This window comes from Chenopodium album, chromosome 12, assembly GCF_948465745.1.
Source record: "Chenopodium album chromosome 12, dcCheAlbu1.1, whole genome shotgun sequence".
NCBI lineage: Eukaryota > Viridiplantae > Streptophyta > Magnoliopsida > Caryophyllales > Amaranthaceae > Chenopodium > Chenopodium album.
Window position 1 is genome coordinate 46894267 of NC_137845.1, and position 25932 is coordinate 46920198.

The 25932-nt window shown below is 35.7% G+C and overlaps 1 long non-coding RNA gene across 1 annotated transcript; it reads right to left on the reverse strand.

The window, feature by feature from the left end:
* Positions 1 to 15584: 15584 nt before the first annotated feature.
* On the reverse strand, positions 15585 to 18132 carry LOC145572467 (uncharacterized). Its single transcript, XR_014096864.1, has 8 exons — positions 17909 to 18132; positions 17684 to 17722; positions 17539 to 17595; positions 17376 to 17452; positions 16469 to 17159; positions 16248 to 16385; positions 16086 to 16166; positions 15585 to 16008 (listed from the first exon to the last, which is right to left on the reverse strand). It is a non-coding gene; the product is annotated as an uncharacterized LOC145572467 (long non-coding RNA).
* Between the last annotated feature and the right edge of the window lie 7800 nt (positions 18133 to 25932).

A 25932-nucleotide genomic window follows, 5' to 3' on the forward strand; every position in this document is an offset into this window, starting at 1 on the left:
CTATTATTTGTAACACTAATATACCAATAACTCTTATAGGTTCGTCTCATTTCTATTGTTATTCTTCTCGTAAATCGAATTGTTTTAACTAATGAAGAATATACCAAAATTTTAACATAAGTACGAGTAGATAATCAAATACTTGTACAACGAGAAATAAGTTGATGACATTGTTCATGTCACATTTGGGGGGATAACTTAATTAAGGTCGATCAAATCAGTGGTGGAGCCAGGATTTGAAATTCGGGGGGACAGTTCAGATGTAAAAGTTATATGGAAAAAAATTGATCAGATATATTATTTTATACGAGCATAAATATATGAAATTGCAAATGAGATATGACAATTATTGTTTTATGGCAAAAGAGTAGTTGTTTAGAGTTTCTTTGCACATTAAGAAAAATATACAAAATAAAAATAAAAAAATAGAAAACAATAATTTTAAGTTATGTAATCCCTAATAATCATTAAATAGAGCATTTAAACAAAATGATAATAGTTATAAAGGGATTTAGGTTAAATTTGAAAACAATTAAAACGACTTTCTTTGACTTATGAAATAATTACAATGTATTTTTTAAAAATAATATTTGTAACATTTTTCCAAAATAAAAACCAATTTAGCCACGCATAATTAATGAGAAAAAAAATACGGAGATATGTATTCATTAAATATAGTTAAATAACACATTAGTAATCACTATCAAAAGACAATACTTGATTACTTATAAATAATACTTTGTATACTTTGTATGGTCAAATGAGAGTAGTTAGATGAATACATATAATGAATATATATAATTCTTTGTATGGTAAAATGAGAGTAGTTAGATGCTTGAATACTTATAGTATAGTACTTTGTGTATGTGAAAAATATACTATAAAGTGAAATCCAACAACAAGTGAAAAATAGGGTGGATGAATCAGGTGGATTGATTTTGAAGGAGATTTAGGTGATGGAAACATTGGGTGATGGAGGGATCGTTGGTGGATGGAGGCGAATGAAGCATCACTGTCCTTGCCTACAATCTATAGCCATCTCTAACAATAGGTTTAATGTTTAATAAATAAAAATTATACAAATTAAATGTATGGATATTAATTGAAAATGAGGATTAAATTAATCGAGGAAAAGATAAATAAAAAAAAGGTTAAAGGAAGGGAACATGTGGCACTATAAAATCCAAGCATAGTTTGTATATGTGAATTAGGTAGATATGTATTCCTTAAAAACATAGTTTGACTATAGATAAAGATGGTAAATAAACATTCACATTCCTTAACTCTTTCAAAAAACATAGTTAAAGATGCTAAATAAGCAAGATATGTAATGAAAGTTTAATTCATTTAAACAAAGCTTTTTGAATCAAATGTAAGTCAAACACAATCACAAAAAGCTTTTGAAATCAAATAAAAGTCAAACACAATAAAAAAAAAAAAAAAAAACTCTTTGAATCAAATGAAAGTCAAATGTATTCAATGAAGCTTATTGAAACAAATAAAAGTCAAATACATACAACATTGCTAATTGAATCAAATCAAAGTCAACACACAATCAAACACATCTTTTCGATTCAAATGAATGTCAAATGTATTTAAAAAAGCAAATTGAATCAAATGAAACTCAAACACATTCAAACAAAGCTTTTTGAATCAAATGAAAGTCAAATGCATTCAACAAAGCTAATTAAGTCAAATGAAAGTCAAATTCATTTACACAAAACTTTAAGAATCAAATGAGAGTCAAACACATTCATATATATCTACCTAATTCATATCTACCTCAAAACATTCACATTCCTTAAGTCTTTCAAAAAACAAAGTTAAAGATGCTTAATAAATTATGTAGATATTTATTCCTTAAAAACAGTTGATTAACAAATAAGTATACTAGACAGGTTTCAAGACTTATAGGTTGTATATGTGAATTACATATATACTATAAAATAAAGTCCAAAAACAATTAAAAAAAAAAAAAAACTAGTGCAAAACCCAAAAACAAGAAAAAGTTGTTAAATGAGAGCACTTTGCATATGGTTTGAAACTATACAATCCACTTGATATCTAAATCTAGATATCAAGTGGATTATTGAAGGATGGAACAATCCTTAATCGAAGAAACCTAGCCTCTTTAATAACATTTTTTTAATAGATTGTATAACTCAGTTGTATCACTTCTAGTTCCGTGCATATGTAATTATTTATCGATCAATCGTGGTGTAAGTATTTCCGATGAAAAGGTTTTTGTTTTCAATGCCTTGTGAATAGGAGTGGCATATAATTAGATAAATATGTACATAAAAAGATTTCAACACACTCTACCAAATTTTGTATTTTATATTTTTTGTACTTTTCCCTACCTTACTTAGTGCTTTGACAAGTTATGCCCTCGGTCATGCATAGCCTAAGCATCATCAAGTATTGATAAAAGTCAATTATCTTGATGTCAAGTAAGGTATAATCATATCAATTATCTGAGGTGTATGACAGACCGTTATTGTGAATTAAGGTTTAATCAATTCAAATACATTCACGCCAAAGTATACATAGTAATAACAACACGGGTAGACATGAATACTATATCTACATGATTATAAGGTAATATGTTGGCTAAGCAAGCACTTTTATGCATATTTGTGTTACTCTTTAACACATCTTAAAATTACTTTTGAGACAAGTAAGGTAACCAATTATGATTTTAACCCATATGAAATATATGGTTATTGCCCATGAGACACAACAAAGCATATGGGGTTTGCCCAAACCTCAAGGTCCTTAACTTATATATTATTTATGTTCATTTTTTTAAACATGGAATTTGTGTCATACTTTTGTGCATAGTTGACATTAATTCATGCCCAACTAACTTATTCATGTCGCTATTAATAGGGATACTTTCTTATTTAAAGGAGGGGCCTGTTCGTGAAAAAATTCATCCCCAAGTAAACATTTCTTCCCACACTTTCTAGTTCCATGGAACACCAACAGCAACCCATCACATTTTCTTCTTTATGCAACATGAGATCTTCTCATAAACTACCCGGATTTTTTTAACTGCAACTGACCAACTTTCCTTCCCTGACCTTCAAATGTGCGATCCCTTCACACCAACCTGCAAATTTGGACTTGCTGGAGGCCTTAATCCTACTAAAGCCGACTTCGACAGCATGCTTATGGCACAGTTATCCCCGATGGCGGCCAGAGACAAAAACGGTAGTCCATTTCGCTCAATTGATTCCCTCTATGGATATAAAACCAATTGCTTCCCGTTTCCAACTCTAAAAAAATTCTTTATGTTTCTTCCAACCACTTTTTTCAACCCTCTACTCACCCTCCTGTAGGGATTTAGATACTCTAAGCGGAATTTCATGAATCATATTCATAAGCATCTAATAACCAAGATCAATGCATACCACATAAAGAATAAGTAATTATACCTTTGAAGCGTGATTCCACGTATGATCGAGCAAGAACAAGGGAGACAAAGAACCGCAAGTGTGATTCCTCTACTTAGTCCACGAGCACGGATTAAACCTCCACTAATGCTAGTTAGTTGCAATTGAACCCTTCAATTGACCTTCTACGGAGAAGAGAGAGCAACAAACCAACCACGAACCACCACGAGACACCACATGAACCACCACAAGGGGGTGACCGTACGGACAAGGGGAGGAGAGAGAAAGGGTCGTGAGTGAGAGAGAGAGGATTAGGATTTTTGGGACTTGGTTGCTTGAATTACAATTAATTGACTGTCAATTGTTATGTCAATCTAAGTCATGGATCTTATTTATAGATCACATCTCTAAATAAGAGTCCATGTCAAGCCCAAACACCTATTCCTAATCAACATACTCTAGCCCAACACTCCATATGGTTTGTCATAATCTCATGAGGCCCATTAATGGGCCTCTAACTTGTTTAACCCAATACTCTTGTTGTGTGACCTCATAGGATCCATTCTAAAGGGCTTTGGACTATTTGACTAGCCCAAAGATCATTTATCATAATCTAGCAATAGATAATGACGACCCAAAAGAATGAACTTATTATCTTCATAATAGTGATCCTTGATATATCTAGTAATTGCACTTATCGAAGACATAACTCCTTCAATCTCTCACTTGTCTGAGATAAGTGCGCAATATAAGTCAATGTGTGTCGATTTGATAATATGATTGCATCCCATGTCATGATCATATTAATCTACAAATCTTTTCTTGAAATCTGAGTTAGAATTACAAGACAAATGATTACTATGTAATCCATTTGAGCACGGCCATGCATTGTCTGAATTCTCCCTCTTCAAGGGGCCAAGACACATTCCTAATTAAATAGGTAGACTCAATCCAATCTTGTGGCAACCAAAGCTCCCATTCAACTCTTGAATTAACCAAGAAACATCTTTTATAATCTCTAGTTACGGGGAGACGTTTGAATGTACCAAAGTCAAATCAATTAATGAATAGAATCAGTGTTCCACTCATGTCAAAGGAATCCACAAATATATCCAGAAGCTCTATACTTGAACTTCAAAGTAGGTCTACAGTTCGATCATGCATCATACATGCATATCCACGTGATTGACCGAGCTTCACTATTCTCCTATAGCCCATGAAACTGCGCTATCCAATCAATCTTACATGCCTAGTCCTTGTATTGAAATCATTTATGTCCACTTAAATGATTTCGAACTAGGAACTTAAATAACATATGGATTTTGTTCACCTGTGGGGTTTCATTCACCAGGTCATCAACCTGATGAGCCCCTCAATCCATAATTATTTTGAAAATTTTATTTAAAATCAAAATCATAATTAAATAAGAGAAATAATGAATTTCTAATTAAACATTATTCTGCAAATGAATGTATTACATATGTAATAAGTTTTTCTCAAAAACTAATACAACTTAAATCACATCATTAGCCTCAATCCAGTTGCACTAGCATGTTTCTCATGCTTAGGCAATGGAAGGGGTTTAGTAAGAGGATCAGCGAAATTCTCATCCGTATGAACTTTGCACATCTTGACATCTCCTCTGCCAACAATCTCTCAAATGAGGTGATATTTCCTCTCAACATGTTTGGATTTGAAGTGTGACCTTAGCTCCTTTGATTGAGCAATGGTGCCATTGTTGTCAAAATGCAACTTAATTCCTTTTTGAGCACTTGGTACAATGTCCAGCTCAGTTAGGAACTTCTTTATCCAAACTGCCTCCTTTACTGCTTTAACTACAGCCAAATACTCTGATTCTATTGTAGAGTCTGTGACAGTGCTTTTCTTCGAACTCTTCCAGCTCACTGCTCCTCCATTCAGACAGAAAATGTACCCAGATTGGGATCTAAAATCATCTCTGTCTGTTTGGAAACTCGCATCTGTATAGCTTTTGACAACCAATTCATGTTTGCCGCCATATACTAGAAACATTCCTTTAGTCCTTCTCAAGTACTTAAGAATGTTCTTGGCAGCTGTCTAGTGCTTCACCTGGATTTTCCTGAAATCTGCTACACATGCTTAAAGCATATGCAACATCCGGCCTTGTACAAATCATGGCATACATTATCGACCCTACTGCCAAAGCATAAGGTACGATAGACATACGTCTCATCTCGTCTGGCATAATGGACACTGAGATTTACTGAGCGCAATGCCATGGGACATGGGAAGAAATCCTCTCTTGGAGTTTGTCATCTCAAACCTGTCAAGAACCTTATCAATATAAGTCTCTTGACTCAGTCCAATCATCCTTCGACACCTGTCTCGATGGATTTTGATTCCCAAAACGTACTCGGCATCACCCAAGTCCTTCATAGAGAAACAACTTTTCAACCATTCCTTGATTGACTCAAGCATTGGTATGTCATTCCCCATGAGTAGTATGTCATCTACATACAAAACTAAGAAAACCACGCTGCTCCCACTGGAATTCTTGTATACACAAGGTTCCTCTTCGCTTATGAGAAAACCAAACTGTTTTATCGCCTCATCAAAATGAAGATTCCAACTCCTTGATGCTTGCTTCAATCCATAAATGGATTTTTGAAGTTTGCATACCTTTCCAGGATCTTTTGGATCTTCAAAACGCTCAGGTTGTATCATATACACTTCTTCCATCAAGTACCCATTCAAGAAGGCGGTTTTGACATCCATCTGCCAGATTTCATAGTTGAAAAATGCAGCAATCTAGAAGAATCCGAATGGACTTAAGCATAGCTACTGGGGAAAAGGTTTCATCATAGTCAATACCGTGAATCTGTCTGTATCCTTTTGCAACCAATCTTGCTTTGTGGATGTAGGCATTTCCACCCTTGTCTATTTTAATCTTGTAGACCCACTTGCATCCAATGGTTTTACCCCATCAGGCAAGTCTACAAGGGTCCACACAGCATTTTTAGACATTGATTCCATTTCGGACTTCATGGCCTCAAGCCATTTATCTGAGTCAGGGCTCACCAAAGCTTGCTTGTAGGTTGTAGGCTCTTCATTCTCCAATAAGAAGATTTCAGAATCCTCAGTTAACAGAACCTCACCAAACTGTTTTTTCTGATTCTGATAGACCTACGTGGGGTAGGAGCAACAATAGAATTATTCTCTTCAACTCTTTAAAGATTCAAGAATTAGATTCAAGTGGGACGATAGGAGTCTCGCTAGTTGAATTAGCTTGCTCCGACACATGATTTGTCGTATTATTCGACTCATACGCCCTCGCCTCTGATGTGGTGTTATCCACATCCATTTGTTGCTCGTCTCGAATTTCTTCGAGAACCACTTTACTCCCACTTGACTTTGTAGAAAGAAATTCTCTTTCTAGAAAGACACCATTGCGAGCAACAAACAATTTGTTATCTTCGCAATTGTAGAAGTAATACCCTTTTGTCTCTTTGGGATAACCCACAAAGAAACATTTGTCTGATTTAGGGCCTAGTTTATCGCCTTGTAAACATTTTACATAGGCTTCACATCCCCAAATCTTGAGGTAAGACAACTTTAGAACTTTTCCAGTCCATAACTCATATAGAGTCTTCTCAACTGCTTTGGACGGGCTTCTGTTCAGTATGTTTGCAGCTGTTTCTAATGCATATCCCCAGAACGATATGTGTAAATCAGTAAAGCTCATCATGGATCAAAACATATCAAGTAAAGTTCGATTCCTTCTTTCTGAAACACCATTCAACTGTGGCGTTCCTGGAGGAGTTAATTGTGAAATTATTCCACAATTAATTAGATGTTCATCAAATTCTTGGGTCAAATATTCACCACCACGATCGGATCGCAATGCTTTAATTATCTTCCCAAGTTGGTTTTGTACCTCATTCTGGAATTCCTTGAACTTTTCAAAGGATTCCGATTTATGCTTCATTAAATATATATATCCATACTTACTTAAATCATCAGTAAAAGTAATGAAGCAGTTAAAACCACCTATAGCTTTTGAACTCATTGGTCCACATACATCCGTATGTATGAGGCCCAAAAGGTCACTAGCTCTTTCACCCTTTCCAGTAAAAGGTGACCTGGTATTTTACCTGACCAGCATGACTCACAGTTCTCAAATGATTCATAATCAAATGAATTCAGGAGTCCATCCTTTTGTAATTTCTGGATGCGGGATTGGTTTATATGACCTAACCTACAATGCCATAAATAGGTTGGTTTGATTCATCTGCTTTGCGCTTTTTCTGATCAATGTTGTAAACATGAGTAGTATAATCTAAGACATACAAACCATTAATCAATTTTGCGTTAGCATATAACATATTTTCTTTGGAAATAAAACAACTCTTGTCTATTTTTTCAAAAGAAAAACCTTCAGTATCTAAAACATGAACTGAAATAATGTTCGTGGTAATAGTAGGGACATAATAACAGTTATTAAGCACCAAAATAAGACCAGACGAAAGTCTTAAATGATAGTTTCCAATAGCAAGTGCAGCAACTTTTGCTCCATTTCCTACTCAAAGTGTGACTTCCCCTTTAGCTAACTTCCTACTCTCTCTTAAGCCCTGCATGTTATTAACAATGTGAGCACCACAACCGGTATCGAATACCCAATTGCTAAAAGAGGTAAGATTGATTTCAACAACAAAAACATTAGGTAACTCCTTACCTTCCGTTTTCACTGGTGTGTAATGGGGACACCCTAGTGTGTGGCAAGACCACCTACCGCAATAAAAGCATTGGCTTCCCTCCTTCTTCAAGTACTCCTCTGTGTGGTTGATCAAAAGGTTGACTAGAGTCACTGTCGAGCCTTCATCATCATGAATAAGCTTGACGAGATTAAATCCATCATGGAGTGAGAACAGAATAATGTCATAAGCAAAGTCATCATCCAATGGTCTCCCTAAGATATCCATCCGATTGAATGAATCAATCAGTTCCTTACATGGTCTCTAACTGACTGACCAGGAATGAGTTTCTTAGCCATTATCTTACAATGAATATTGTAAGTCTCATACCTAACACTGTAAGTCCAGGATTAGTACATTGGAGGGATCGAGTTAACAATCTCTTTAACATTCTCATCGTTGATGCCTCCACTTCCTAATGCCCCAATGCCACCTCGATAGATGGCACGAAGACAATTGTGCAGATTGGTCAACTCATAGTCCTTGAACCTTCTTTTCCAACAAGTTGGAATAGATGCCAATATGAGTTCCTTGATTTTCTCTGCATCCGAAACATCTTTCGAATGCCTATCAGGAGTGAAACCAACTGTGTATCTGCTCTCAATGGGAATATAGAGTCGAGCCTCAAGCCTGTGGCTCCTAAGAACATTTCTTAGCTCTTCTTCCCAATCCCTGAAGTTTCTGAGATTAAGCTTTGTTTTCAGTTTGGTTGGCAAATTAGTGTTGTCGTTAAAGCTATTCATCTACAAAATCAAAACGAGGCAAATTTCAATAATTATGTTTAATAAAATTTAAAGCACCTTTAGCGTATTATTATAGGAAACTTTAAAACATTTTATTCAATATTAATTGATCCCAATTGAATTAAATGATTCCAAGACCCTTTATTTGTGCAATAATTGACCGCACTTTGGCCCTACCATCAACCATTACATTTTCAAGGTGAATAAACTCTTTACTGATTACAATTCTTGTAACTCTTGGTTGAATAATTAATCATCACATGTTTAATTATTACCCTTTGCTTCAAGGTTCTAAACTCTTTAGGTAACCTTATTGAGTATAACCAATTAAAATTGTAAAACTTGATTTACCCCAACTCTCCCAAGATATAAAATGACACCCAGCTTTGGGATGACCTATCATAAATATCAAAGGTTTATTGGGTTTTTAATTGGAAAAGCAACCTCAATATTACCGGGACCTAGATTTATTATGTTGTGATTATTTAGGGAACTCTAGTGCATCATCACAAACATCAATAATATCTAACATGTATAATCTACTAATGCATAAATAAAACATGACATAGTATGGCCCCTTAATCCTAAAAAATAATAAAGTAAAACTCTCACTTGAACCTTCATGGATCTCATCCATCTAGCTCCTTTGGGCCTTCACTCCATTAACTTCTTGGATCAACTGCAACCTGTAATACTATTTTATTTTATCTACTACTTAAATAAAATAAAATAAATTACAAAAATACTTAACGGTACGCAGACCGTATTTAGATTACAAAAATACGAAACGATGCGCAGATCGTATTTAGAATCTATGAGCCATACTAGTCTATATATAGCAATAAATAATATCATATATTTATAAAGTGCCATATAATAAATCACTCATCATGCTTTCCTAAACTACAACATCAAATGCTTACAATTAAGGAAACATGGCTCCTAAATATCTCATATTTTAATTAAATTACTGTAATTAGATAATATCATATATTATTCATTACCAATCATGAAATATCATATATTCTATCTTAAGTATGAGATAGAATCAAATCTTATTTTAATTATGGAAGATAAATCACATTTATTTTTCATGATTATCCTAACTAATTTAGGAGATTCTATCCGAATTGTCTAGCCAATCACAAAATTTTAAATCAATTATTATCCAAAAATAATTATGGGATAATCTCATTATTTAATCAATTATTATCCATATAGAATCTTTTGCTCAATAATTATCCAAACTTAACAACTTTAATTTTGATAATTATCTTTTCAAAATCAAAACTTATCCTTTCTAATTTTAATTTTGAAATTTGATTTTATCAAAAATAAAATAAATTATTTTTTTTTAAAATAGTGCGCCAGCCACCGTGGTGTGGCCAGCCGAAGCCAGCCACGGTGGTCGTACACCAACTGGTGTACGCTGCACAGCAACAGCAGTAGTGCCATGCAACTGTTGCACGGTGCTGATGTTGCTGCCCCTGCTCTCCGACCTGCAGCCCCGCCTCATCCCTCCCTCCGGACCACCTACAGCGGCAGCCGCCGTGGCTGCGCCACCTAGCTGCGGCTTCTGCACACAAAACCCCTTTTTTTTAAATAAAACAAATCTTTTGTTAAAATTAAATTAATTTTAATGTGGTCCAATTAATTTCAAAATTAAATCATATTCAATCTTGAAATTAGGGTTCTTCATGAAATTAATCCCAATTCAATTTAACTCTTAAATTAAATAATTTGATCATGAAAAATTCAAAATTTAACATGAAATCAAATATATTAAAATCATAAATCACATAGCAATCGAATTAAATCAAAACCAAAACACAAAAATCACAATTTTGGGTTTAGGGTTTCGAAATTTTCGAAAATTAGGGTATAGGGGTTCGAATTTTTCGAGTTTGTAGGGAAAAAATTCGGATCTTTTGATGGCTAATTTTAAGCAAATTAAACAACTTTTAATAATTCCATATGTTAAATCACATTTAAAATAATAATTAACCCATAATAAAATTATTCTCCCTCCTAATTGAATTAAAATTGTGGACAATCAAAGAATTAATATTCAATATATGTACATGCATAGGCTAATGGATACCATTGTAGGGATTTAGATACTCTAAGCGGAATTTCATGAATCATATTCATAAGCATCTAATAACCAAGATCAATGTATAACACGTAAAGAATAAGTAATTATACCTTTAAAGTGTGATTCCACGTATGATCGAGCAAGAACAAGGGAGACAAAGAACCTCAAGTGTGATTCCTTTACTTGGTCCACAAGCACGGATTAAACCTCCACTAATGCTAGTTAGTTGCAGTTGAACCCTTCAATTGACCTTCTACGGAGAAGAGAGAGCAACAAACCAACCACGAACCACCACGAGACACCACACGAACCGTCACAAGGGGGTGGCCGTACGGACAAGGGGAGGAGAGAGAGAGGGTCGTGAGTGAGAGGGAGAGGATTAGGGTTTTTGGGACTTGGTTGCTTGAATTACAATTAACTGACTGTCAATCTAAGTCATGGATCTTATTTATAGATCACATCTCTAAATAAGAGTCCATGTCAAGCCCAAACACATATTCCTAATCAACCTACTCTAGCCCAACACTCTATATGGTTTGTCATAATCTCATGAGGCCCATTAATGGGCCTCTAACTTGTTTAACCCAATACTCTTGCTGTGTGACCTCATAGGATCCATTCTAAAGGGCTTTGGACTATTTGACTAGGCCAAAGATCATTTATCATAATCTAGCAATAGACAATGACGACCCAAAAGAACGAACTTATTATCTCCATAATAGTGATCCTTGATATATCTAGTAATTGCACTTATCGAAGACATAACTCCTTCACCTCCTACCATCATTAATGTTGCTTCAACGTCGTACTTTATACCATTGCAGATTGTGTCAGACGAAAAGATTCATCAGACCACATTTGAGGGTTCTTCTTCCAAGGGAAAACAATAAGGGGAAGGCGCCTGTTGAAGAGGTAGGGCATAGCTGCTTGTAAGGAATATTTCAAGCATCCCAAACATGAACCCCACTGTGATCATGCACTTAAGCATGGTGGCATCCAAAGGGAAGGAAGCTAGACCAAAAAAGAGTTGCCAACAAGTTTTAGGAACTTGTAAACCGTTCACAGGGTGAAGGTTACACCCCTTCACGATCCATGAGATCGCTAACTCCATAGTGGTCTGGAACCATGGCTGGATATTCGGGGATAAAGGTACAAATCCAACCTAAAATAGATTGAACCTACCTTTAAAATAGGCCTCTTCTTTATTCTTCTCATATTCATGTGCGCTTTCTGACTAACATACAATCAATATATTAATCCTAAACCTGTTTAATCTATGTTGGTTGAATATTAATGCACAAACAAACCTATTATTGGTGATCACTTGAATTAAAATCACATTAACCTAAATAAAATTATTAATTATCTTATTAAGCGTGATTCAAGTACAAATTCCCTTTAATCCTGTAAAAGAGGGTGTGATCAAGCAATAACAATAATATCAAGCAACATATTGATATTAACACAACAAATCATCATCATAATAATAATCTCATCAAAGCATAATATAACTAATATTAGCAAGATCCTAGGCATGATACTAACATGATTAATAACAAACCCTAGCATGTCACTAAGCATTAAAAATCAAATCTTTAACCCTAACATGATACTAACATGATAGAAGAAATAGGAAATAACCTAAACATGTTATCAGAAAGAAATAAATAACATCCTAACATGATACTAGGAATTAAAATAATTTAAACATGATTCCTAAAGATAAAGAGCAATAAAATAACTTACTTTGTTGCCTCGTATCTCTTTCTATCAAAACAATACACACGTTAGTAACTTTAATGAAAATATTAAATAGTAAATCTAATCAAAGAATTGATATAAGATTTAGGACCAAACCCTCAGAAATTATCGACCTTTCACATCTAGGGCGAAGGAAACTTCGAGCTTGGCTATGTGTGTCTAAGTCTCGTGATGGACGAATGTTGCTTTGAAAAGGGAAAGCTTAGAAAGAGGGGGAAAGAATAGCTTTGAGAGAGAATAGAACAGAAAGATGATTGTTGATGATTGTTGGTGATCAAACTTGTTGATGATTGAAAAAGGGGCGATATGACCTCTATTTATAAGGGAAAAAGAGGGTCGAAGGATTAAGAAAAGAATCCGAATTCGAATCGGAATAAAACTCAATGGACAGCAGTTTTTGCGGATTTTGTTTTTATCATATCTTTTGATCCAGAAGTCAGAATAAGATAAATAATATGTCGTTGAAAAGCTCTTGAAGTCTACTTTCCAACCCAATAAGAATAAGATTAAATTTTGTAGATTAAAATATATGGTCGAAATAGTGGAAGGGTGTCAGTTTTGGATAAAGTTTCGTATCTCTTTCATATTTTTTTCGTTATAGCTCGGAATTAATATTACAATATATCATTGGAAAGATAATTTCAAGAGCTATCCAACCATATAAGATTTGGATAAAAATTATGAGGCACGAAAATAATATCTGAACATATTTCATTTCGCACAGAACAAGGTCTCTTAAAAAGAGGAGTTTTATTCAATTTCAAACTTTTTGATCTTATCTTTTCAAAAAGGATAATTAAGATCTTTTAGAAACTTATAGAAGCTTCTAATAAATCCTAATTAGTTTAGAATTGGGATTAAACCTTTATACCCTCCACGTGATCATTGGGCCGTAGGTAAAATCCGGTTTGGGCCTAGTTTAGTTTTTTGGCCATAACTTCCTCATTATTCATCAGAATTGGGCTTATAATATATCGTTGGAAATCTCTTTTCAACCCCATCCAACTATGCAATTATTGGACCCATATCATGGACCAAACTAAACTGGACCGGACGTTTTTCATAAACAGGGTACGAAAAAAAAAGATTTTGAAAACAGAAAGAAGTAATTTTTATTAAAAACTAAGGAATTCAAGAGACTCTGTCACATTTTGCTTTGTTCGATATTCATGACGTGAAAGATATTCATCACTGGGTTTGGTTTTTGGAAGACACAATCAGGTGTCTACACTGCTGTTCTATGGAGTCTGGAGCCTCTCTAAAAAGGGATAAGGGGAAGGCAAAGGCTAATGACATTGAGCCAAATGCGAAGGGTAATGGTCATACTCAATTGCATTCTAATGTTGCTCCTGCTGGGGTGTCCACACCAAATGCTGGTGGACGGAATGGGAAAAATAGGAAACATGTTTTCCAGATGTTACAATCCATTTCTGAGGATGTTGAGTATGAAGATTTATTTTACCCAAAAATGTATGATAATCAGGCTTATACTGAAGGAGTAGACTCTGATGGTAACAGCGTTGAAATTGAAACGGTGGTAAAAGTCCCTACATGTAGATTTTGGTTTGTCTGTGTCTGTGATTAGTTTTCTAGAATTGAACTTGGCAGTGAAAATCAAAAATATATGTGGTAGATGAACTGTTGTCAACAGGTTGAAGGTTTAAAGTTTAAATCTAATTTTTTTGTACTGGCCCATAAACATAGTTCGGCCCGTATTTGCTGGACCTTACTTATCCAATGTAACCCTTTATTTTGTTATTAATACATTGGTAATGGGCCTTCATTTTATGTCATTTGTTTATTTATAGCCCTGAATTCCAACTGCCCCATACTACTGGCTATTTTTGTAACATTATTGTTGTACTTTACAAGCACACTATATGTTTGTTCACCATATTGACTATGATAGCTTTATGCATGAATTTGGTATTAACATGGTAATACAATGCTATTCCACACTTTGATACATGGTACTCGCATGGTATGAAATAGGGGTGTCAGTTCGGTTTTCGGTTTTCGGTTTGGATTTAGCCAAAATCCAATCCGATCCGAAATATAGTTCGGTTTTCAAATTTTCAATCCGATCCGATCCGAATTACTCTCCTAATCCAATCCGAATTAAAATTCGGTTATTTGGATCCGACCTGAAAATCCGAATTAACACTTTTATTTTTAACATCTAATAGACTCATACAATAATGAATATAAATACAAATGCAATTATAAAAATCACATTTGTCCAAGCCTTAATATTAATACAAATCTTAAAAAAAGACATGATTATATAAAATAAATTGTTCAATAATAACTAATACTAGTACATCATATTACCTTTAAGGAAACACCATTACAACAATAACATCAAGAACCAAATAGGAAAATATCACCGGTAAGTAAAAACTTTCACCATGTTAGAGCCACTAATTTTCAACAGTAGGTAGCTAGCAGCAGCAACTTAAGACAGCAAGCAGTCCATATTTGAGTCATATTCATCCATGCTTAATTTTATAATTCGGTTTTCAGTTTAATTTGGATCCAAGTAGGGTCAATCCGATTCGACCCGAAAATCCGAATTTTAAAAAAATCTCAATTCGATCCGATCCAATTTAAAGTTCGAAATCGATCCGAATTGATAATTCGATTTAGATTGGATTGGATTTCGATTTTTATCCGAATTATGGACACCCCTAGTATGAAAATCAAATTCATAAGTTTGATCATTGTACATGTCATACCCTAACTCGTGTTGAATACTCATGAATATATCCCTTATTTGGGCATCAATGCGCTATTGGACGTGTACAAACAGGCCCATTTATGTAATTGGTGCCTAACACTTAACCCATTAAATTGGGACTAATTTGGTAATGTTAAAAGAAACAAGTTAGAGTAGCTGGTTCAACTACATAGTTAAACCAATCACCCCCAACATGCAAGTGTTAATATTCCTGTTGACTCAGTGTTTTACTACACCCATATGTGAGTAAACATTACTATACACAACCCAAAATCGATTGGGCTACATGCACTAATCCAGTTGAACAACTAATGACCAATAAAGCATTAACGAACACAGCAAAAGACAAGGTGTTTCTATGAAAATTATCCTATTTGAATTGCATTTCCATTACAACTTTTTCATTTCACTATGTATCAGCCTTCACACTCAACTCATCTTCCCTCATTTTTCCCATGCAATGTTACATGGGGTTGCCTTTTCCCATATGGCTACGTACCGGAGCCCGCCTTCGCCTTTCCTTACACCCCACCATCTTGGACAAATCCTGTACATATTAGCACATTACGTCATGTTCAGTTATCATTTCATTAATAACCAAGCTACGAATTCAAGAGAACTCACAGGGTATTCTATCATGGTAATAGGGCCTTCCGTGTCCCTGGCCTCCCTAGGATGAGATTCACCGTATGCAACATCTAACAACTATAACACTTCTTAATGTCATATTACAATATGTATGTGAATGTACTCAAACAAACAAATAATAGGTCACTAGTTACTTACCCCTAAGCGACCGTAGTCCCCCGTTCTTAGCCTATCACACTTCCTGGCCTTCCGAATTTGCTTCATATTCCATACTTTAATTCAAGGATATACACCCCATTGAATAGGATCCCTGTCCAACCGGTCCAAGTAATATATCTGCAAAAATTATAAATTCTAGGAATGAAGCTTACTTATGGATATCACAATTTATGATTTAGTATGCTTACTTGTACACTTACCACTACAAACATTGCACACCCTCCGCAACCTCCGGCATATCCATTCGCATAAAATCGACGCGCAAAGCTACAAACACTGTCCATTAACTTACACAACACCAACTCACACCAATCATACTCACAAGTTTCCATTACACACCCAAGTGCAGGCATTAAGTCAGGCTCTAATCTTGGTGACTGGGTGGGGCACAAGACCATTTGCAATGCGACAATCAAGAATAGAGTTTTGAATTTCTTCCTCCTGATTTACCTCAAAATACCCTTCAATCCTGTCTTTCATCTCAGTCGTGCCAGGAATTCCTATGGATGTGTAAACATTTGCACACTCGTTCTTTGATTTTGTCTCCCATGATTTACCATATTTCAAGAATACGTTCTGGACCTTCTCACGAATTTCATCAGTCATCGAATTCATATTAGGCACTTCCTTTGCACCATTTAGGATACCTAAAACCCGTCTAACCTGATTCTTTGATAATCGGTACTCTCCACCACCTAGAGCAATAAATACTTTGTTTATAGGGTCAACCCTAGTCATTAACCAATAGGCTAGCTGCCTTGGCAAATGCATATCACAGGCAAAGTGGAGCAAACCTCCAAAACCCATCTCATACACCCACCTTCTCCTCCTGTCATCAAATTTTTGACATATTCTCCCAAAGGACTCTATACGACAGTTCATATTAGGAGGCTGCACAAATGAAATTATTTAGGATTGTCATTACCCAATCCGGATTGACCTCATGAAGTTACAATAAGCATTAAACATAACGTCGCTTCTACTGCTATACGGAAAATAAATTAATAGAAAATACCATTCAAGAACACATCATGTAGTCATGAACACAACAAGATTTGTGAATTCCATGCACAACCAGTGTATAAAATAAGGCCATAACACACTCACCCTTCGGCTACTGGCCGAGTGTTCCCTCAGAATTTCACTTCTACTTTCACAAGTCCACCATCGCTTAAAGAATTTTCCTACAATTCAATACCATTTTATCACTATCACAATTCTGGGTTTGATTTTAATCAATTCCAATTCCTATCACGAAGTTCAGATATACCTTAAATAATCCCGCATGTAATTGAATTACCTTCTGACCATTTTCCACGCACAATGCCTGCACAAAAACACCAACCACTTGTTGTTAATTGGCCATCCCATTTGTTTTTACGCAATAAGAGAAATTAGCCCTCACAATACATTACCTGCGAGTTTTTTACCATAGCTCCTTGTTCATCTCCAATCTACATTCATCCAATTCATATACTAAATGATGAGATATGATATACTACAATTACCGACTTGCATCAAACAAAGAATAAATTTTCCCAATAACTTATATCATTAATTAATTGTATTTGACGCATTTCATATTAGATAATTGACTATCGGATTGACAAAATTTAACAAATTTATACGCAATTACTCACTGTCTCAATCTTTACAGGTTGTTCTTCAGATTCAGCTCCTCCAACGATTGACGATCTCTTTCTCTTACCAACTGATGTCGACATCGATATCACTGTCATGATTTCCAATTTTGTGGTATTCCGAAGTGCAATTTTGTCAGTAAATAGTTCCTCTGTGTATACAATTCACAAAAAACTGGTGGAAGACTATTGTAATTCGTGATTTCGATTTCAAGATAAGACGAATTTTAGTATTCGATCTGTAAGTATGAATTGACAAAATAAACCCTGAGTCCCATATGTAACGGCAGCCTTAGTAACACCGTCTATCCATTTAGCAAGTAGGAATCCAGCTCATTTTGCTTGATGGACTAAATATACACGTCATAACGTTTGAAGTACCAACTATACCCCTTTGATTTCCTTTTTTTGTAAATCAATTTGATTAACTTGAATTTTCCGGAAATATGACAAAGCAATTTTCTAAGAGAACACATTCAATATGATAATGGTGTAAAAGCCTATAAAGATGGACAATCACAGTGAAAAGTTATGTAACTAAGCAGAAAGATTAAGTAGAATTGCAGCAATTATTTAAACCCCTTTGAAAAGCTTCTAAAACCTAAAATTCAACAGTAAATTGCAGCTTCAAATTAAGAGGAATGAGCGTCCTTTTAAATCCATATAGCAATATATTTGCTTACTTTTAATCTTGGCAAAGATTCGAGGCATCCAAGATTCAAGTGAACTGCTGCACAAGTCAATCAGGACAAAAGCAGCTTTTGCTTGCACCGGGCATCAAATTATATAATTTTCTGTATGTTTTTTTTTCGAACAAAAGGATGCATTAATTAAGTTAAATGTTGGTTACAATCCATGATCACTGGGACATCACCAGTCAAATAAGTATTAGAGTTTGCAGAACATGAGTTCAAGTCTCTCTCAAAAGCAACAATACAAGATTCTGGTGGAGCATACAAAATACAACATTCGTTCAAGCGATCCAGATTGGTTCGAGCATCCTTTGCAAGTACGTCAGCTACTGCATTACCCTCTCGCTTCTCAAAGTGCATATCCACATGGAGGTCCATCCTTAGGTCCCTGCATTTTAGTAACATTGATGGTGCATTAGAGGTACAGTCAATGGACAAAATATCATCAATTGCACGTTTAGCATCTGAGCAGAGGATTGTATTTGTCCAGTTTCTTTGCTTAATCAGATTCAATCCCAGATAAATAGCTTTCAGTTCGGCATCATAAGGCGAGGCTAAAAAGCCTCTCCAGCTTAGGCCGACAATCCAGTCGCCAGACGTATTTCTGCACACAACAGCGCATCCAGCTTCTCTTGAGGAGATCAAGAAGGATGCATCACAGTTAACTTTGATGGAACTTGAAGGAGGGGGAAGCCAGTGTAAAGGAGAGGGCTTTGGACTTTCAGAGCTACACTTTGTGGAAAAGAAGTACTCTGAAGCAGCCCATTTACACTGAGAGATTGCTGAAGAAATTGGAGGGCAAGAATTTGAGAAGTACCAAGCATTTCGCCTTAACCAAATGTGCCAAATAGCAAAGGTGAATACAACATTCCAAGGTATAGACCAAGTGGTCATGCTGTTAGACTTAAGGTTAGCTGATAGCCAGTCAATCCAACCATTGAGGGGGGTCACAATCTGGCAGGGCAAATGAGTCCAAAACTCTTTTGCTCGAACACAGTGAAAAAAGATATGGGCACAAGATTCTTCCTGGGATGGGCAGAAGAGGCAATTTGGGGGGATAGAATGGATTTTTTGGTGGAGGTTTTTTCTGTGAGGGATACGCTCCCAAGCTAAGAGCCACAAAAACGACTTTATTTTTGGGAGGGTGATTGAGTGCCAAATCAGGAACCAATGCATATTAGGGGCAAGGTTCGGGATTGACTCTATGATTGCTAGCTTTGCTTTGTGAGAGTCGAATTTACCTTTGTAGGACCAAGAAGAGAAGTGAGAGTCAGTGTGGGAGACATTGAAGGTTGATTGAATTAGAGAGAAGGTATCATCAGAAATGGGAAAGGAGATTACTGTCTCCATATGAGGTTTGGAACAATTGTTTAAGGTGGACAAAGTGAGGGAGGAAGCGTTGGAGTTGAGCGGCCCAATGAAATACTCTCTAAGGGTCGTTCTTAACAACCACCTATCTTCTCATAGACTTATGGCACCCCCATCACCTACATCCCAAACAATACTGCTTTGGAAAAAATTCCAGACCTTCCCAATGCCCTTCCAGATGAACGATCCCTTGGTGAAAGAAGTTGGGTTGGTCTTATTCTCAATGTAAACTTCTCTCAAAATTTCAGCAGCCCATCCTTTTTTATTATAAAGATGCCAACAAAGTTTTGCAAGAGAAATGGTGTTGATATTTTCATGATTAAGGAAGCCCAGCCCACCCATTTCTTTCGGCCTACACACCTTGTCCCAAGAAACCCAAGTAAGGTTTTTTCTACTGTCAGAATTACCCCAAAGAAAATTGGAACATATGGAGTCTAACTTTTTCCTCAAATATTGGGGGATCCACATGGATTGCATGAAATACCTTGGGATTGCTTGGAGAGTGGATTGAATTAGGATTTGTCTCCCTGCTTTAGTTAGAGTTCTACTCTTCCAAGAAGCAAGTTTAGACCCTATCTTGTCCACAATGGATTGAAGGTTCCTTTTACTTGGTTTTTTTTGGGATAAAGGGAAGCCCAAGTACTTGCCAAGATCCGAAGTTGCGGTGACATTTAATTCTTGCTCAAACTCATCAATCATTGATTGGGGGGTGTTTGGAGAAAACAAAATCGAACTTTTTTGGTCGTTCATCTTTTGGCCGGAAAGATTAAAGAAGGAGTTTAGGGTGGTAGACAAAGAGTGAAGGGTATTTTTATCAGTTTGGCCAAAAAGAAGGACATCATCCGCAAAAAGTAAGTGGGAAATTTGAGTTTTACCTCCTCTAAATTGGAAGGGGCTCCAATTTTTCTTATCACACTCATTATGGATTAACCTCGAAAGGTACTCCATACAAATAATGAAGAGATAAGGGGAGAGAGGGTCCCCTTGGCGCAATCCTCTAGAAGGGGAAAAGTATCTAGATAGATTACCATTAATTAATATAGAGGATGAGACCAAAGAGACACAACTCATGATGAGATCGATTGAATCAAGAGAGAAGTTGAAAAAATGGAGGCAATGCTTGATGAAGGGCCATTCTAGCCTATCATAGGCCTTTTCAAGGTCAATCTTGAGAGCAAAAACACCTTTTCTACCCCCCTTTTTTTTTCCCCATTGCATGAACAATCTCCGTAGCAATGATATAGTTAATCTCCGTGCCACGGCCCGGAAGAAAGCTATTTTGATTTGGAGAGATTATAGATTGAAGAGTGGGCCTTATTCTGTTTACCAAGATTTTTGCCACAAATTTGTAGCAACAATTGACAAGGCTTATGGGTCTAAAACTTGTGATTTGGGTCGGGTTTTGAATTTTTGGGATGAGACAAATTACCGTTTTATTAATTGACTGGGGGACACACTTATTTTGGAAGAAGGAAGAGATTAGGTGAAAACAATCAATATGTACAATGTCCCAAAATTTGTGGAAGAAGATAGCATGGAACCCATCTTCCCCCGGGGCCTTTAAGGGCCCAATAGAGAAGACGGCCTCTTTTAACTCAGCCAGGGTGGGTGGAAGAGAGCAATTAATTGCTCCAGAGGAGATGGAGGGAGTAGGAAGGGTGAAGTTTTCAGTGGTGAAGAGATTGGAGAAATGATTGGTGATGTGGTCATGAATTTGGTTAGGATCGGTGAGCCAATCCCCAACCTCGTTTTTTAGAGCAGAAATTTTGCTCCTTTTTTTACGGATTGTCGAGGTGAGATGAAAAAATTTAGTATTTTTATCCCCGTCAATGAGCCAATCCGTTCTTGCTCTAGTCGCCCAATAAACTTCTTCTTGGTCAAGAAGTCTATTAAGATCCTCTGTCAATGATCTTTCCAAGTCAAAAAGGAAAGAATTTAGAGGGTTGTTTTGGAAAGCCAATTGGGCTCCCTCAATCCTAGCCCTTAGCTTTTTGATTTGCTTCGGGAGAGAGGCGTAGGTTGAAGAGGCCCAATTGGTAATGGACCCAGCAAGATCATTGAGTTTAAATGGGAGGAAAGAAGGGATCGCCGCCCATTGAAATTTTATGAGGGGTTCAAAATCCGGGTCCAACAGCCACAAAGGTTCAAATCTAAATGGCTTTCGGCCCGGCATCTGGACCTTATTATCAAGACATAAAATCAATGGGTTGTGATCGGACGACATCCTTGGCAGATTACGGGCCACCGCTTCTTGGAAAACTTGGATCCACGACGGGGTGGCCCAAAATCTGTCAAGCCTTTCAAAAATAGGAGTTTTTCTGTATGTAAAGCCATTTAAACACGTTTCATTTTAATATATAATTAATAATAACATAAAAAAGAGCCTACTAAACACATAGCGCATTATAACTTAGCATCTAATCCCAGAAACGGCTGTTTATATAGGTTTATAATCAATGAATTGAACCAGCCTAATTTTATTCCAATGCTGCATTTAGTTTTTAGTCTTATATTCTCAAGATCAACCAACAATTATATATTTTTTAAAAATATATATATGATGAATTAAGAGACAAAACCCTCATCCCTTGCAACTCTATGACCAATTAGGATATTCATTAACCTTTAAAAACATGATCAACTTAGTAACCCTTAAATCCATCCCTTCCATGACTTCACCTAAATTCAAAACCCTTCAAATCCAAGACATTTTTTAGAAAAGTTTTAGTCTCCAACAATCCCTGCCATAGTCTTCTTCAAATATCCAGCTAAAAGATAACATTTCTTTGCAGCCCCCTCCCCCTCTTCAAAAAAGACCCTATTCAAGTAAAAACAGCCCCAAAAAAAGTAAAGATCAGTCTAGTAGCAAAACAAGATTATATGCACATTAGGCTGCTGAAGCCGATACAAACAAACTTGAACAATCTTAATACCTAAAGAATAACACACCATAGTTAATGCAAGTAATTATACAAAAGGCTTTACAGCTTAGCTGCTCAATGAGCAACTGTCTGTTACTCTGTTTGTCACTAAGACATATACTCATACAGTGTGAAGCAGAGAGCAGAAAATACGCACATGAGATGGTGGAAATAAAGATAAATAGCCAGCACAACCATGGAGAAGTGGATGATAAGCTGGTGATGACAATGTTGATATAATCTGTGAAACAACAGCTGATATATGAGGAAAGAAAACTGGAACCCCCCAACCCAGCATAAAAAGTAGAAAAATTCAAGAAAAAAGGACCATAAAATGCAAGTTTACAGCTACAACAACAATACGTAACCTTCAATAAGGCTTGTTGTACATAAGGCTGCATCCACTGCTAGAGAGTATCATCAATGACTATAACAGGCTAAACGAAGATCTACAAGATTCCAAGAGTTTAATTATGAGAAGGAAATAGTTTTATTCACTTCCATATTTCCATGAGAAACATGATAAAAAATTTAAGAAAAACAACATTCAATCAAGAAACTCAAAAAGATTGATAGCTATGCATGGATTTGGACATCTAATGTTACGAAAGCATGAGAAATGGGCCAAATATTAACTAAAGCCGTGAAAGATTACCAATGATAGTTTTATTATAAACAGAATCTCTATAATCTATACATCAGATCTGATAGCAGCAACGTAATCTCCACTTTAATAACATTCCATGTAGTGCATGGCTTTCTTTGAGAATTAAGATGAGACAGAACAAAATTGGAAAACAGGGTATGTCTGGTTGTTCAGACTATTAAAATTAAAGGGTCCTCTGAATCATTGCTTTCATGTTTTGTTAATCCTAAGAAAAGGTTCTGAAAACATTCCAAGTAGATTTCGATTTCATTAGTTCATCATATTAATCGCAACTGGTGCATCTACAAGATCACTGTGTATCCTAGGGCTGTCGAGGCCTAAGCGCCTGATGTGGACCTAATAATACCCAATCATTCTTCAATCTTAGTGCAACTTTTATCACATTTTAAGGGTATCTTTTCACCATAATAATTATAATAGATAAATAAGTTCTAAAATTCTTATCTCAAAAATTCTTAATATAACAAGTACGGAGTACTATACTACTCCTTTCACCTGAAGGTTGAGATAAAATGATCTTGTCTGAGCTTTGCCTGATCTAGTCAGTCCTAAAATGCTTTATTCTTTCTTACTGAGACGGTAGTCTGGTAAACTGGTCTAACTATAAGTTCTCCAAAGTCAACAACAACAATAATATACGAAGTATATTTTTTTTTATATTTAAAAAAAAAAAAAAAAAAAAAAAAAAACAGATCTACTCTAGTCCGGTGACTCCAGTCCATCAAGTAATTTTTTATGTCTACTGTGACCTGATCTAATATTTAGTTTGGTTGGATATATTTCGAAGAAAAATGTAATAAAGATGTGAACCAATACAAAGGAGCATAGCATTAATAATTAGTCCGCTCTTCCCATCCCTCCAACCCACAGAAAGAGAAAGAGAAAGAGGCATCTAAGATAAAGGCGTATAAAGGACAAGATAGGAAGTTTCACTACTAAGAAACAATGTGTTTAAAGAGAATTCTTTTCAGCAAATAAAATAAAATAAAAAGCCTTTTGAATAATATCCTCAACCATGAAAGTTTCAAAATTGTAGAGTTAAATGGACTTTAAGTTACAAGATAACTAACCTTGCAACAATGCGTGTATAAGAGATAATGTCGTTTGTCAAAAAAAAAAAAAAAAAAAAAAAATGTCAACCAAAAGTTAGTAGCACTGCCTGCCCGCTTGCTACAAAGCAACAGCTGTTGATGTACTCGGTTAAGATATTACAGAAATAAAATAAATGAGCTGAAGTACACTTGTACTTCTGATGCCAACTCAACTGCAAGGCACAAGCATACAGAACATGAAAAATTCCCTCCTCTATAGCTAGGATTCCAGTCAACAACTTGAATGAGAAATTGGTCTCCAAAGTCCAAACAACTCTGAATAATCTGATAAAAGCACCACGATGTAGATTTTGACCCTGGTGCTTCAAGCAGAGATCATGTCTCTCTGGCTAAAAAAGATGCTTCTTGTGCTGATGTTGTCTCTGCTAGATAATGGAGAATCTTTGAAGCCTGAAGAAATCAGTTCATGAGACCAAGATATTATGCTATATGTTGTATATTAACAAAGATAAAACTTGAGCTAAGCTGATGTAAATGAAGAGTGGGGAGATGAGGAAGGAAAACCATCTCTCCCCATCTACATAATGGCTTGGATACAACAAGCAAACAAGAAGACGAAATCCTATACCACTTAGTACACAGCTCCTAATCTGCAAAAGCTTTCCTCGGCAACGAAGATATCTGGACGAAATACAATTGAACTGGAAGTTGGTAAAGGTAATGATGACATGCAGCGTAATTTCCTTCGCTTTAAACAATATATAGATTTTAAAATACACAGAAAAGGAGGACATCAAAACTAGAAGGAAAAAAAAAATAATAATAATAATAAGAATAAGGTTCAAAAAAAATTAAATAATAGCTGGTTGCAGACAACAGCAATGTGATCATATACATTATAAACAGCTCAATTATTGGTATTATGACGATGAATAAATAGCATCAGATTGTTAAACAGGATTAAAGAGGCCCATTTCTTAATTCAAGAAGAAAACGGGACAAAGAAGTAATTCAAAGATAAGATACATAATTGGAAGAAAAAAAAAAAAAAAAAAAAAGGTATTGAGCTATCTCAAAATCAAAGGAAACAATTAGAGCTAGCACTGGTTGACTATTTCTAGAAACTTCAGAGTCTACAACATTTGCTGAGCATCTTGCGGGTTCTAATAATCATCATTAAGTAATCAGTTGCATAAGAAAAATATCCTGCGAAATAGCAGCCCATAACTAATTGCTAGAGAGAGAGAGAGAGAGAGAGAGAGAGAGAGAGAGAGAGAGGGGGGGGGGGGGGGGTGAGGGGTGGGGGGGGGGGGGGTGGGGGTGG